Raw genomic sequence first — 16,307 nt, 5'->3', positions numbered from 1 at the left:
GTATTTCCTTTCAGTCATTGTCTTCACTTGACACCATTTAAAAACTTTATTAAGGGCAAAATTGGTCATTTTGGTGGGAATGACAGTTTTTTTTTTTTTTTAATATTGTTTTTTTTTTCCCAAAAAATATATTGAAATGGTTTGTTTATTTAAGTTCCAAATAATATAAAATATAAATATAAAAATATAAATAATATTATCAATGATTTTTTGATTAAATAAAGATAAAAAATCTGGGACAAAGGTAAAACTGTAAAATCTACACATTGATCGCTATAATAAACAGTGTAAATAAAGATAAAGGTGTGGTAAAAAATCATTCATATACCCAAAAAAAAAACAAAAAAACTGTCCACTCGTGTCTTACATCTTTTCCAGTGTCTCACACATGGCACAGCATTCTAAAAACAGAATTTAAGTTAAAAAAAAAGTTACATTTTAAAAAAGAAAGTGTCTCTTGCTTTTTTTCCCGATTCCAATGCCCTTGTATTGCAGTTTTCAATGCATAAGCCATTATGTGTGAATGGCCCCTAGAAATATTAGTTTGAAGCAGAAGAAACACACTGTATCAAGGTACTGCTACTATTTTTTGTAAACAACATCCAGCTAGAACCAGTCTGATCTGTGTTTTGGAACTGGTTTCATTTGGTTTCTAGCTGGTCCAAGCTGTTGGTTCAAGCTGGTTTAGCTGGTTGACCAACTGCACTACCAGCTGGTGAGGACCTGGCTGGGCTGGTAAAACATCTTGAACCAGCAAAAATAAAAAAATAAAAACATTCACCATGTTCCAAAAACCAGCTTGACCACCTTATGCTAGTATGACCTGGTTTCCCAGCAGGGTTTTGAGTGAGAAGCCAAGTCACGCAGACTCCACAGGGGGATATGGATGATTACACGCATTGACAGTACCGGTGGGACACTATTTCATGCCAGCAAAGACATACAGAGTAATCCAAACCTCTTTCTGAGGTAACCCCACCCCATCTGTCCTCAGTACAGTAATGATAATACTAAAAGAACAGGAGGATGACAGGAGGAGTGAACGAGAGCAACTGAGCCATGTCACTATCTGAGGGCTGACACAGGCTATCACTGTCAGCGCCTGAGAGATGACCTCCTCCATCCATCAAACTGTCCCGACCTGAGAGCGAGAGAATGACGAAGAGAGATTACAGCCTGTTTAATCTCTCTCGTTCTCTCTCATTAGAAAAGATATATAGTCCTATTATAAGAATCTGTGTGGACAATGTGGACAGATTGACATTTGCAAGACAGAGTGAAGTGGGGAATAAGTCCTTTAGAAGCAAGCTACACAAAAAAATGCATGTTTTAGCCAACCTTGAATAGCATATTAATCTGAATTCTTCACGAACGGTGCAGTCACAGACAGGTACTCAATATGTGTTACTACGAGAACTGACATAAATTTTGCATACATATGAAAAAATCATCTATCTGCTAAATCTGTAAATGATGGTAAAGGTTAGTGTTTCAGACTGATTTGGAACTGGTAATTTGTCTTATTTGTTATACTATTCATTAAAAGAGTCATTTGTGAATTGGGACACACTGGTCACACTGTATATTTTTGATTCACTAGAAAGTAAACAGTTCATACGAGTCATTTGATTGTAAATTGGTGCTACGCTGCTAATGCTGTATGTTTTTGATTGTATGTTTTTGAAATATTGGTTCATAAGAGTCATTTGTTAATAAATCAGACTACATTGGCTTCAAATTCAATACAAATGACAAACTCACATTCACAACATGTCATCCAAGATGTTTACGTCTTTCTTTCTTCAGTTGAAAAGAAATTATGGTTTTTGAGGAAAACATTCTAAGATTTTTCTCCATATAGTGAACTTCACCGGCTACCAACGGGTTGAAGGTCCAAATTGCAGTTTCAGTGCAGCTTCATAGTGCCCTAAACGATGCCAGCCGAGGAATAAGGGTCTTGTCTAGTGTAATGATTGGACATTTTCCAAAAAAATAAACATTTATATACTTTTTAACCACAAATGCTCATCTTGCACTGCTCTGCGATGCACCACGTAATTACAGAATCACATTGAAAAGGTCACGCGTGAAGTCAAACGGTCTTTACAAAAAAGGTAAAAACAACGATGTCGGATGATTTTGATAGTTGGATAGTTGGAGAAGAAAATGAGTTTTTTGCCCAACTGCGGTACTTCCGCCTACCTTTCCAACGCAATGCAAGACATGCATTTGTGGTTAAAAAGTATATTATAATATATTTTTATATTTTTAATTTTTTTTGTTTTGTTTTTTAGAAAATGATCGATCGTTTCGCTAGACAAGTTTCGTGTAGAGCCCTTTGAATCTACATTGAAACTGCAGTTTGGACCTCCAACTTGATGATAGCCGTTGAAGTTGGAATGTTTTCCTCAAAAAACATAATTTCTTTTCGACTAATGAAAGAAAGACATAAACTTAAAATTAAATAAACTTACTAAATTATAATTTTAAAGTGAACTAATCCTTTAATGTAGATTTCAGAAAAGACACATGACCCCTTCAAATCTGGGCCTGTGTATGACACAAGGCATCATATGTGCAGTAAACGGAAATGCAGCTGCAGTTTGCCTGAGGAAAACCACATTTGTGCAGAATTTGGAAATTAATGGAATGGAAAGAAAGAGTTTTCACTGCCACAGATAAACGCTCTAATTCACCAGAGTCTACAAAAAGGCTGACATGACCAGATTGGACAGTCTGCACTTCCGGGAGCAGATGTTTTCACTTTTCTTCTGCTTTTCTCATCCATGTGCTTGTTTATCGAAGGAGGGAAAAATACAAAATACTTTTATGATAAACACAGAGAGAAAAAAGCAAGTCTAAATTACTCGCAGATGTTCAAAAAGACAGATTTGGTTACAGCATGTTAGCCAGTAAAAAGAATCACAGATGAGGAACACTGGGGTTTATCTGTTCTTGTTGCTTTTTATGTCTACACAATCATAAAAAGCAACGAGAGACGCGCCGTCTGCCGCGATACGTTGAAAGGCCGCTATGAACTCAGAATTGAAAACCGAACGACGACAGAAAAGAAAATAAGAACGCTGCGTCCTTAGAACAGTGACTTAAAGTCACAAACATGTCTTCAGGTAACAAACAGTTACAGTGATGGAGTCAGGTATATTACAATAGCAAACACGCAGCGCTGACAGCTATTCAAGCACTACAACGGTGCCAAGAGTGACACACGGCGCAGTGGGGGAGTTAACGACACTGCTCCGGAGACGCAGGCCTTCCGAGATTTGAGGGGGCTTTACTCCGCGACAGAGATGCAATGTCAGATACAGAGGATTATGCATGCACTTCACATCAAAGACAGCTTTGTTCTCACAAGAGAACATAGACAGGCGGAAAAAGAGCGACTACATTCATTCATTCGCTATTACAGACCCCTTTGATTGAAGTTTGTACACAAAATGGCCTTAAACCGGCACGGCACAAAGCCCCGAAAAGTCTTTAAAAGAGCTTTCTTGTACGAAATTGCGTAGGCACTCCAGGATGTAACGATTTTGAGCTATTCAGTCTTGCACACACTGCTGTAGACAGGGACTCCCTTTGTGTCAACAGTTTTAGCATGAATAACACTCAGTCTTTTCAGAAAACAAATGACTAAAGAGTAAAGGAAAAAAGAATTATAAAAAGTGAGTCAGAGATAAAAGCAAGTCGCTTTGCCTTCTTTTGTCTTTTTTTCCTAAATGTTCTTGGTTGCTGCAAATGAAGGGTCAAACAAATATTTGAAATGAAATCACAAAGAACAGAACACTCACCATCTGTGATATGTATCATAGCTTTCTCCTTCACTCTGTAGTTTTCTTTCTCTCTTTTCACCTTTAACTGACTCATTTTATGTTTTTAAAGGCGGCATGAAATGGAAATTGCGATCTTTTCTTCTCTATTGTGAGTGAAAGAGATTCTCAAAAGAGATTGATATTGTGCAATATGTGTATATACATACATTTTAAATATATATATATATATATATATATATATATATATATATATATATATATATATATATATATATATATATATATATATATATATAATTTCCCATAAAGTATTGTGGGTTGCAAAAGCATACTTTCCAAGGAAAATAATTCTGTAATTCCTGACAGTTTCAATCATAAAACAAAAATGTCATTTTGTAATTAACTTGTGAACTTGAGGAGTTGATTTCATGTCTCCACTAAGACCTGTTGTTTAAAAGTAATTAAATAAATGGCTTGGAAAAAGGGACTTAAGATCATTATCTTACTTTTCACTAAACATGCTCAGCGACATAGCATTGGAAGTCACTCCAATTAAATTATGTATCAAATCAACCACAACAAAAAATCTCTGCACAGTACTGCAAATGTCTGCCAGGCTAATTTTCACTTCTTAAATAGTGAGAAACAGTGCTGAAAGGACAACATGCTATGTTATCTTCACATTAGAAGAACAGTGGCCTAATTTGACGCTTTGCTTAGAGGAGAGAATACAAATAATATTTACAGTGTGTAGGGGTGTTTGATTGTGGCATCCACATGGATGCCAGTGAAACAATGAAACGCCTCGTGTGCACATGCATTTGACATTTAAAAATATGAATACTCGCATAGCCAAGAAAAAGCTTTCCGTCATCAAGCTCTAGTCGTACTCTGCCATCTATAATTAGCTGACAAAGGTGTCATACAGCTCCGGTGTCCTCACACTTGTGTCATCTGCCATCCTTCCACTCACGGAGTTTCACTGCATAATTTAGGTTAAAAAAAAAAAACACACACACACACAGAGAGAGATGTATGTGTGTGAGAAAAGCATTCTCAAACAAGGTGTTTCCCTCCCTGAAGCAATCACAGGTTTATTTTAAGCTCAGAACTGTGAGATCGCTGCTTCATGGAGCAAAACCATGGAGCCTTTCTGACTCTGCACTCAGTCAAGACACAAAGGCCTCATTATTTTCCATGTACTTCACCTTTATGTGGGGCAACGACCGGTGAACGAGTCATTGGTCCTGTTTACACCTTAAGATGTGTTTTGGTCGATCAGATCACAAGTGGACGACGCTAAATACAGGTGTAAAAAGGGTCTAAAATTATTTGAGCTTGTCCACTTTCGACCACTTCCAGTCGAAAACGGATTGCAAAAGACTTCCTACTCTCCGCCTACTGACCTAATGCGTAAACATTATGGGAAGCACGCCAGCCAGACAGGATTTAAACTTTGTTGACTGAAGACCCAAGTTTGGTTTGAAGACGAAATACATACCAATCACAATGATCTCTCACCATTCCTGGTTTCTAACTCACGCTCAGCGTTCAGCGTCATCTTGCGGCTGTCAGAGCAGAAACGAAAGCTGCTGCTCTCCATATGTTTTTCCGTTGTCTTCGCTCACGTTCACATGTGAATTGCATGAGCTTATTTCTTCTATTAGATCTGAAAAAGCCCATAAATTAACCCATCCATAGAGCCTCCCCTCAAAGAAATCAGGAGAGAAGTGGTCGAATGTGGAAAAAAGGTGTAAACGGGAATGTGTCTCCCTCATCTACTTGTGATCCAATCAAACAAAACACCATCTGAATATCTTAATACCAGGTGTAAACAGAGCAAAATGTGGATGCTGATTTTGGTATCAAGATTTGTTCATCCCAGATTGCCTAAAATCACAGGAGAGGATAATGTGTTGGATCTGAGAAGATGGCCTGGGTGATTTATATATATATATATATATATATATATATATATATATATATATATATATATATATATATATATATATATATATATATATATATATATAAAGGTCTGTCTTTTATAATATAGCAGAAATGCTAGAATAATGATTTTAAATAATTGATGATTTTTAATAAGCAATATAAATAATATTATTATTTTAATGGAAAAAAGTTAGTTACTGATTTTCCATCAAGCACAAGGATAAAGTGATATTTTAACGACTATATCTATCATTACACAGTAAAGGTAAGTCTGTGAAGCCAATGAATGGAAATGTGCACAGTGTGATTTCAAGTTCATTCCATTTCTCCATTTTTTCTGCAGGTCTCAGAAACTTGAACTTTCCAAGAGTGAAAATTAACTAAGATACAATGGTGTGAATATTTTACACTTTTTAAAATGTCTTTTAATGTTTTTAAATAATACTATTTCATGTATTCTGACTTATTTACACTGTTAAAGAGTTGGATTCTCATGCTAAACATGGCCAAAGTTTCAAAACACGAGTTGGACACGTGTTACATGTACAAATCCTCATAAACTTTGCGGTCTTTTTTCCGAGTATGGGGCTGTTTGACGCCATATAGGTCTTTGTATGGGCACTTCTCCCGGAAGAGCGTGCGCACACACGTCGACCTGAGCGAGAGAGCAAGAGACGCCCTTCAACGTGCATTTGGCTTTACGGAAGACGTCGGCAGCGCTGCACAGGTTACAGGACTTCACAAAATCAAAAATGTCACCAAAGAAGTGTGTTTTTGGTTGTGAGGGAAAGTTAACCTTGCTTCCCAAAGAACCCAGCGTTAAGTGGAGCTGAGAGTTTTGTGCTCACGCATTACATTGATGTGCTCTCGATATTTGTTATTAAAATAACCATAGAAACTGATAGTTGCAATCACTTTTTTATTGGTTAAAATGAATGGAGATTATCTCATGTTTTCTGTGGCTGCTCGAGCCCTCAGGATCGGCGCTAATGTTTTCATAAACAAGGCCCAGTTCTACTCTGGATTTACAGATCGTTTGAAACTGAAAGATGGAGCGGTCACAGCGGTAATGATCTCGGTCATGAGTCGGAACCGCAGGTGGTGAGTAAAACTGCTTCATACGTCTGTTTTGTTGGCATTAGGCGCCCTTAGTGCATATAATGTAAACGACACAAACGTAGTGAATTCATTATTCATCATTCACTATATGCTATATTCATTATAGGGATTCTAAGGTTATCCAGGGATAATGCGATGATGTATTGTGTGTGTTTAAATACATTTGTTTAGCTGACCATTGATAGCTTGCAGATGATCGCTACGCAAAAGCTGCGCGTGCTCGTCACTCTTTAGCTCCGCTCACACGGCACGCCTCCAGGAGCTCGGCTGTTTTCGGAAAGACTCGGTACAGCGTATGTATCTTTCATAAATATGATAAAACTATAGACTTTTTGGAGGTATGAAGGATGCACTACTACTCTATAGGTACTCAAGATTAACATGAGATTGACCTTAACCTTCTGAGCGAGTGTCTCTAGCACCCAACATGTATTTTCTGAACAATAAGCATTTTTTCTTTCTTTTATTTATATTATACAATAAATATTTGCTACATAGAAACTGTTAATGGAATAGTTACATCTAAATTTGGGCACTTCTGGTTTAAGCCCCACCCACATCCAGATTTATCCAAATCAGATATGCCTCATTTTGTCATTGCATCAGATACATATTGGCTTCACTGCATAACACACACATTTACTCTTTTACTCTTAAGCGACCAAAGTTGCATCATGCAGCACCAGAACAAACACACACAGTGGCAAAGCCATCTGTGCAGCGTTTGAAAACCAGCCATTAATACACTTTCATGGCAAGGACCTCAGATGGCATGCTGGAATCTGTGTTCTCCTCACCACCTCATTCCAAGCCTGCTCTCCCTGTCTCTCATCTCTCTGTCTAAGATTCATTAGGCAGGAGCACAGGCTCTGATTTAGACCCTAATTAGAGAGCGAATGGCCAAATGCGCTGTGTTCCAGCCCTGATCATTGTGCTCATCGAGGATGGCCAGGGGCCACAGGCTCCTGTGCACAATCATACCACTAATCGGTTAGCACCTTGCAAACATACCGACCTCATTCGCACAACACCTGCTGCCCTCTCTGTACCAACTCCATCATTAGAGGTCAAAATAGTCAGCAACATAGTTTAAGGGATGTATGCAGCATCACGGAGTCTTAAGTGAACTCATGGTATAGGTTGTAGAGCCATAGTACGGCCACACTAAATGTGGTGCTCATGTTGGCAGCGTAGGTTCGAGTTTGGCCTGTAATGTGTCCCAATCTTATCCCCCATTTCTATACCAAATCATTTCCAGTCTATATCTACACTACCAGTCAAAAGATTGGAATAATTAAGATTATTTAATGTTTTTGAAAGTCTCTTATGCTCACAAGGCTACATTTATATGATGAAAAATACAGTAATACTGTGAAATATTATTACAATTTAAAATAATTGCTTTCTATTTTAATATATTTTAAAATATAATTTATTCCTGTGGTGTCAAAGCTGAATTTTCAGCATCATTACTCCAGTCTTCACTGTCACATGATCCTTCAGAAATCATTCTAATATGCTGATTTGGTGTTCAATTATTAATAATGGTCCTTATTAATATTTGGTGGAAACAATGATGCCGTTTTTCAGGATTCTTTGCTGAATAAACAGTTCAATGAACAGCATTTATTTGAAATAATAATTTCAATATATTATAATGTTATGAATCTTTCACTTTAGATCAATTTAAGGCATCCTTGCTCAATAAAAGTGTGTGTGTATATATATATATATATATATATATATATATATATATATATATATATATATATACTTAATTACTGAAAGCTGCAAAAGCAACATTGAAAATAATAAGAGATGTTTCTTGAGCACTAAATCAGCATATTAGAATAGTTTCTGAAGGATCATGTGACACGGAAGATTGGAGTAATGATGCTGCAAATTCAGCTTTGCCATTACATGAAAAATTTTAATATTTTAAAATATATTAAAATAGAAAGTTATTTTAGTAATAATAGTAAAATATTGATAATATTTCACAATATTACTGTTTTGTTGCATTGTATATATAATCAAATAAATGCAGCCTAGCATAATTTTTTTTTTTTAAATTATTAAATAATCAAATCTTTTGACCGTGAGTGTATTCAAAAATGTTTATTGTGGCTTATTAAGTGTAGACATTTTTTTTTTTGTTGATTGACTATCATTAAACTGTGTACTGAATTCCCTTCCAAGTTTCTCTACTATGTAAAGCCTCAAACACTATTTTCAGACCATGAGGTGCTGTGTAAACCAAGGGAGAGAGCTTGAGAAGTGTTTCTGTGTATGTTGGGAACAGGAACCTGTCACAAACAGACTAGTCGAGAGGCTTGTGCATGCACAAATCTGGTGTGATAGCGCATGTATGATTGTGCTTAATAATGTGGCTCTTATAGAATCTTGGTCCTCTTTGGATTTGTGGTCATTTGGACGAAAATAAGAAGAGACAAAGTAAATGACAGAATAAGGATGTACAGGAAAAAGACAAAAGCGGGACATCTAGGTTAAAAGGCATGCATGGCTGCCCTCCAAAAAAGCCAATAATGCCAGCTTGCCCAATTTCACCCCAGCTCGTGATTCAGAACTATGCTGTCAGCCTGATCTATTTTTATTCTCAGTTTATCAACCCTTCTCCTTTTCCTCAGATGAAGAAAACACAGCCGTCCAAATATCTGTGTCCACAGGGCAAGCGCTGTGTTCTATGTTTGCCTCTTAAGCTCAAAATTCCCCGGAGACTCGCGGCAGACATGTATCTAAAAGAGGCAGTCGGGCAGAACTGATATGACTGTGCCATTTAGATTTAACACAAAGATTGTGACATGCAAATTTCACCAAAATCCTTCAGAATGATGACGTATTTTCTGCGATGATACTGAAAGAAATGCAAAAGTAATGTTTTATTATTATTATTATTAATTTTCAGCACCCATTTCTCCAGTTTGTCACATGATCCTTCAGAAATCATTCTAATATGCTGATTTATAATATAAAATATTATTATATTTATAATATAATATTAATAATGTGAGCTCAAATCATGTAGCTTATTGGAGAGCAATCAGGCATGCAAAAAAAATGGCTAAAATCCCATAGACTTACACTAAAAAAGAGAAAATCAGGCGGATCATATTCAGATCATAGTGTAATAAAAACTTGCAGGTGGGGTTTTTCACTAACACACTAGCAACTTCCTAGCCACACCCTAACAACCAGCCAGAACACCCTAGCAACCGTATAGCACCAGAATATCACAGACTCATCGAGATGGGCTCTTTTGACTTGGGCCAATGTACTGAGGACCTTCAGTACCATAGAGAGGCACATACAACATTTTGGCAGAGAGTTTCATCACTAAAAATATCTAGCTGTTATTATTATCATTATCATTATTTTATTTTTAAACTGTGTTTCTAATAAATCCTATCCTTGTTGCTATTATTGGTGATGCTGATAAAATACATATTATTAATATGTTTTGTAGATATCTGTAAAATAGTTTTGACATAGGTCGAGCACATCATAACCTGTTGTTGTGGAGCTTGGCTGTGTGCTTCAAACGGGCACAGCTCGCGCGTGCTGCAGTCAGAGGGACTCTCGTGAGTCTCAAAGTGCGCAGTGAGGCATCTCCTGCTCCGTGATCGCCGTTTATTCCCCTATTCCCACGGAGGGAATTGAGCGCTGGCACAGTCCCCCCTACTGTACAAACACGGAACTTCTACTCACTCACCATCAGTACCTCTCCGCCAAACACCAGCAAACCACATCTATTATTACCAAACGAGAAGTTTCCATACTGTCGGTGTGTAATGGCGCATGCTTTCGACATTGTAAGCAGCATGTGGTAAGACAGTTTAACAGAAAGAGAGAGAAGAGGGAGCCAGAACTGTAGTTATTGTTCATTAATGCTTTGCTGTATCTTACTTTATATTGTATATACTGCAAATATTAGACTATTTTAATACAATTACTGGCATATTATTATTATTATTATTTTCTGTATATTGTGTGATTTTACAACAGCCGGCAAATTAAGTACTCGGCAATCAAAAAAAATAGAGAGGGAGAGAGAAAAAGAGAGGGTTTGCCTTTTATTCTCATTGTTCAAGAGGGACATCATCACTGAACCGGACAAAACACTAGCTCTTAACCTTTTTTTCTTTCCATGTGCTGCTGAATGCTGTACTGGCTCTCCATCACAAGTGTTTTGCTCTTAATATCAAGTGACATACGGGTTCTGTAATAATATTTAAAGTAGACTATGTCACGTGTGTTATGCTTAAAAAATGAGCCAATACAAGATTCCATCTCACTGGAATTTCAATACAGACAACGTGTTGTTGCAATTATAATGGTAAATCGATTTAAAATGCGACCAATACGATTAAAAACAGACAAAGTTGTGAAAAAACAACTGTCTTATGTCGTAAAAATCTTAACTTGAGGAAAACTTTGTTCCTGGTTCATGCTGGAAACAGTTTTGCAAATAGCATAAAGTATTAGACCGTCCATTTATGTTGTATAGGGGAAGCGAAGGAGACACGAGACGGGAAGGTGTATTCCCATTCCACAAGGGAGATACGAGCAGCAACTATTGCGCACAATGGAAAACCAATGGAAAAGACATAGACATCACCAGCTTAATTGCTTCTAGAGACGCCAAAATGATCAAATGTTGTTTGTTCTGAATCATGTTCTTATGTCAAAACTATTTTGTCCACTGGACACTGGACTGGTCAACAGCGCAGGTCTGGACAGCGAAAGCTCTCTGACGAGAACCGCAAACACAGCATAATCCTCTTCAAACAGAATTATACAGATTTGTCATGTGATTATCTGATAAAGCGACAAAAGATGCAACAGAGTTGATGAGAATAGCCCTGCGTAAAAGGAGATATCACTCAATTGTTGTTTACAAGGCATAATTGATATGGTTTTATATTTAGATAAATGCATTATGTGTGAGCAAACGCATTTCATTCAATAACCATGTAAAGTGATGTCTCTAATCACATTATAGATATCAGCAATCATAACCAGTGTTTACCTCCAAAAAGTTGGCGTGTCCCATCTGTTTGTCTGCACATAAAAAGCCTTCGACTATTCCTCCAACTTGTTCAGAATAAGTTCGGTGTATTCATTCTTTCAACAGGCAATATCTGCTTGAACAATGACACAAAAGGAGGTCTGTTTGCTCCAGTGGAAGAGAGGTGCTCAAATGACCGAATAAAGCAACAAGCATCCATAAATTCACAGCGGTTCCTGTTAATGTGTGTTTCTGTTCTGTCACTTCTGATAATGTTACTCTTTTCCCCAAATGTTTATTATTTAATCCAGAGCGCAAGTCGTAATGGTTCTCCCGTTTTCCGGATAAAAAGTCCTCAAGTGGTGTGTGAAGGCTCCAGGGAAGTGTGCGGTGAGTGTAGCCCAGGCTGGGGTCGGGTGTTCTCTCGGTGCGTGTCGAGGCAGTAGGAGTCTTCCTCTCCTCGCCCGCTCTGTCCACACAAACTGGATTCAGTGTTTGAAGGCAGGGAGTTGGGCACTAAAGCATATATCCAGCAGCCCCCCCTTGTGGAGCAACAGCACTGCGTGGGTCACACAAGAATGAAGGAGACACAACGATGAGAAAGTGAAAATGAAGCGCACAGAGAGAAAGAAAGAAAGGGAGAGAGGGAAAAAGAGAGAGCGCGCGCACGGAAGCAGTTGTTTAACCCATTCAAATCCGATTATAAAAATAATAATTTTATATTACAAGAAATAATTAAAAAATATATATTTGATAAAATATATAAATGTGTGTCTATTTGATAGTTAATTAATTTATTATTTTTATTAATTACTTTATTTATTTATGTATCTAAGTATGTTTTATATCACCTCTGTGAGACTTATTTTAAATAGTAGTTCTACCTGCACTAGTTGCAAAAATGTGTTTTTATGGATATTTATTAAACTGTAGAGGGGAAAACGTGATACACAACAATATGCGACGTCAATTTGAATGTAAATTGTGCTCGCACAGATTTTTGGCGCCAAACCACCGGAGGTGAGCTTGGAAAACGCGCTTCGGCTTCTCGCGGTTTCTCCAGCGTTTGGCTCGTGGGCGGCCACCTGCTCACCGCGCGCGTTCGAGCTGGAGACTCTGGGTTCTCCAGCTCGAGGGCGGGGAGTGGGAGGCTTCTGATGCTAAAGCTGTTTCTCATGGAAGCGATCAGAATCTGACAGAAGCAGGGAGAGCAATATTACGCAAAAAAACATGTCGTCATGGCACCAGACGCCAGTTTCTTGCGCGCAAAGGATGCAAATCTGGATCAGCAGTTGGCGTCCTGGGCTACCTGTGCCATGTAAACATGGGGAAGTGTGAAATCTTTGCAACATAATGTGTGTAAGATCAGAATTACAGAATACTGAAATGATGAATTATGTGTTGACTATTTCTAAAACCATTTCTTTGTTTCCAGAAAAACATTTTTTTTTTTTTTTTTTTTTTTTTGGTCCATACATCTACATTACATTGTCTCAGCATGGAGCATTTCTCTTTTTGTTTCACAGAAAAAAATAATAAAATTGAAATAATTTTCATTGTGGGGTAAATAATTCCTAGAAGTCCCTCCCTGGGGTATACATATCACTATTTTGTTTTTCATTTATCTATTTTAACTTCCAGTTTAATGCCAACATCTTTTCTACTGCGTATTGAGATGTCAAGCACAAATGTGTCACCTTTATGTTCAAATAACTTGTATTTATTTCAGTTTTGCCCTTGGCTTGGACATCACAGCAGGGAAAACCCTCTGATGTGAGATTGAAGGAGAAAAATGTGTTTCCGAGCAGGAGCATGAGTAAAGGTTTCCAGTTATTTTCTCACATATCCACATGAAATACAGAGATACAGTGAGATGCATGTTTGTAATGTCAACTTCAATCCCTTTCCCCATCCCACAGAAATCTTTATACACTCTCAGCTAACAGCATCTGCATTTTTAGCCATTATAAGTTTTTTTTTATTATTATTATTCACAATATTACCATAAATTTCTCTGTAAAATATTTAACCAAACATAACTGCAAATACAGTAATTACAGATGGGCTTCATTTTTATTCTTTCAGATGCATATTTGACATAAAAATGAACGTCCTCATGTATGATAGATGCCTAAAGTAGCTCAAAGTAAGCAGTGATGCTGATGTCGTGTCTCAGCAATGAAACTCTATACTCATCCTGTCGACAGTTTCAGTTAGATTTGAGTTATTGTTTTGCTCCTTATTTAGTCTCAGTTATAAATGGAAGTGTACTGTGAAAAACATACACTTCTGCAAGGTTTCACCTTGGAAGTTCCTGTAAATGGATCTAATGTTAGATGAGAATCACTGATTTGGTGGAAGTATTCTAATAATAATCTGGAGGATACAAGAACGATCTGACATCTATAGAACAGATGAAGAGTTATATTACTTACCCCCGGTTTCACAGACAAGGCTTAAGCTAGTCCTAGACTAAAATGCATGTTTGAGCTGCCTTAACTGAAAGCAACTTGTACTGACATATCTTATGTCACTGCCATTGTTTTATCTCAAGATGCTCACCAGTAATGTTTTGTGTACATTTATAAAAGTTACTAAAATATCCTAATTGAACTAAGGCCTAATCCTGGTTTAGGCTAAGCCCCGTCTGTGAAATCGGGCTTTAGTTGCCTGGTGGTTGAAGCAAAGGTCCTCCCTGCTGAAAAGGCCAGCTTAGTTTATGCTGGGTAGTGCTGGTTTGATGTAAGCATAGCTGTGCATCTCTCTATCTATATCTGGTCTATAATTCAAACTTTAAAGGGTTAGTTCACCCAAAAATGAAAATAATGTAATTAATTACTAACCCTCATGCCGTTCCACACCCGTAAGACCTTCGATAATCTTCGGAACACAAATTAAGATATTTTTGATGAAATCCAATGGCTCAGTGAGGCCTTCATAGGGAGCAATGACATTTCCTCTCTCAAGATCCTTAAAGGTACTAAAAACACATCTAAATTGTTCATGTGAGTACAGTGGTTCAATATTAATATTATAAAGCGATGAGAATATTTTTGGTGCGCCAAAAAAACAACAAAATAACGACTTATTTAGTGATGGCCGATTTCAAAACAATGCTTCAGGAAGCTTCGGAGCACAAATTAATCAGTGTATTCTTTCTTATTGTGATCTTATCATATGAATCAAGTGATTTAGTCCAAATTTTCTGAAAAGATTCAATGTCTTTATATGATGAACAGATTGAATTTAAGCTTTTATTCACATTTTGGCAGTGAGTTGGTGTTTGTTTGTTTATGGGGGTCATTCTCACATTGAATCAGTGTATCGAATCTACTGTTTGGAGCACCAAAGTCACGTGATTTCAGCAGTTTGGTGGTTTGACACACGATTTGAATCATGATTCGATACGCTAATTAATTTGTTCTCCTATGCTTCATGAAGCAATGTTTTGAAATCTGCCGTCAATAAATAAGTCGTTATTTTGTTTTCTTGGTGCACCAAAAATATTCTCGTCGCTTTATAATATTAATATTGAACCACTGAACTCACATGAACTGATTTAAATATGTTTTTAGTACCTTTATGGATTTTGAGAGAGGAAATGTCATTGCTCCCTATATCCTCACGGAGCCATCGGATTTCATCAAAAATATCTTAATTTGTGTTCCGAAGATTAACGAAGGTGTGGAACAGCATGAGGGTGAGTAATAAATGACATAATTTTCATTTTTGGGTGAACTAACCCTTTAAGGCTTTAAAAAACTTTTTAAAGGGGTCCTAAAATGCCCCTTTTAAGTCTCCAGTGTCCCCAGAATGTGTCTGTGAAGTTTCAGCTCAAAATACCCCTCAGATCATTTATTATAGGTTGTCAAATTTTCCCATTATTTGGGTGTGAGCAAAAACATGCTGTTTTGTGTGTGTCCCTTTAAATGCAAATGAGCTGCTGCTTTCCAGAAGAGGGCGAAACTTTAACAGCTCACCCTTCGGTTGTTCAACAACAAAGCTGGAGAATCTCACACAGCCAAAATAATGATTGTCAGTAACAGTGTTCAGTCTTACGTTGTTCAAAACGGAGTCGGACACTGATGGAGAGACTCAGGAAGAAGTTACGACTCATTGAATGCATCTGGACGTTTCTGAACGTTTAGTGGATACATTTATGTAGTTGCTGTGGAGTTGATTCAACTTATCAACTAGTATGTGCTGTTATGTTAATCTTGTAAATCCAGTGTTGAATTGACCCTCATTTGTGCAGCAGTCCTCGGTAAAATGACGACATGGTAACAACACTACAGCAACTCTTTCTCTTCTCTAAAGCAGCCCAACATGGCCTCACCCCCTTTGTTGCATGTTTTCGGGGGAAGGGTTTATGTAAATATTAGGGTTAGTGATGTCACTAGCCCAGGAAGAAGCTCTTTGTAGTC

General features: G+C 37.3%; 1 protein-coding gene across 6 annotated transcripts in view; it reads right to left on the bottom strand.

Annotated features, from left to right (window-relative positions):
- The window catches only part of adgrb1a (adhesion G protein-coupled receptor B1a), a 113,224-nt gene extending 100,910 nt beyond the window's left edge, over positions 1-12,314 (bottom strand). For all 6 annotated transcript variants that reach the window (XM_067404818.1, XM_067404844.1, XM_067404827.1 and 3 more), the window contains exon 1: positions 11,905-12,314. The gene's annotated coding sequence lies outside the window, so the exon portion shown is untranslated. The remainder of the gene's footprint in view (positions 1-11,904) is intronic.
- Between the last annotated feature and the right edge of the window lie 3,993 nt (positions 12,315-16,307).

This window comes from Chanodichthys erythropterus, chromosome 2, assembly GCF_024489055.1.
Source record: "Chanodichthys erythropterus isolate Z2021 chromosome 2, ASM2448905v1, whole genome shotgun sequence".
NCBI lineage: Eukaryota > Metazoa > Chordata > Actinopteri > Cypriniformes > Xenocyprididae > Chanodichthys > Chanodichthys erythropterus.
The sequence above is the reverse complement of the archived record's forward strand: the minus strand, read 5'-3'. Positions and strand labels throughout refer to the sequence as shown.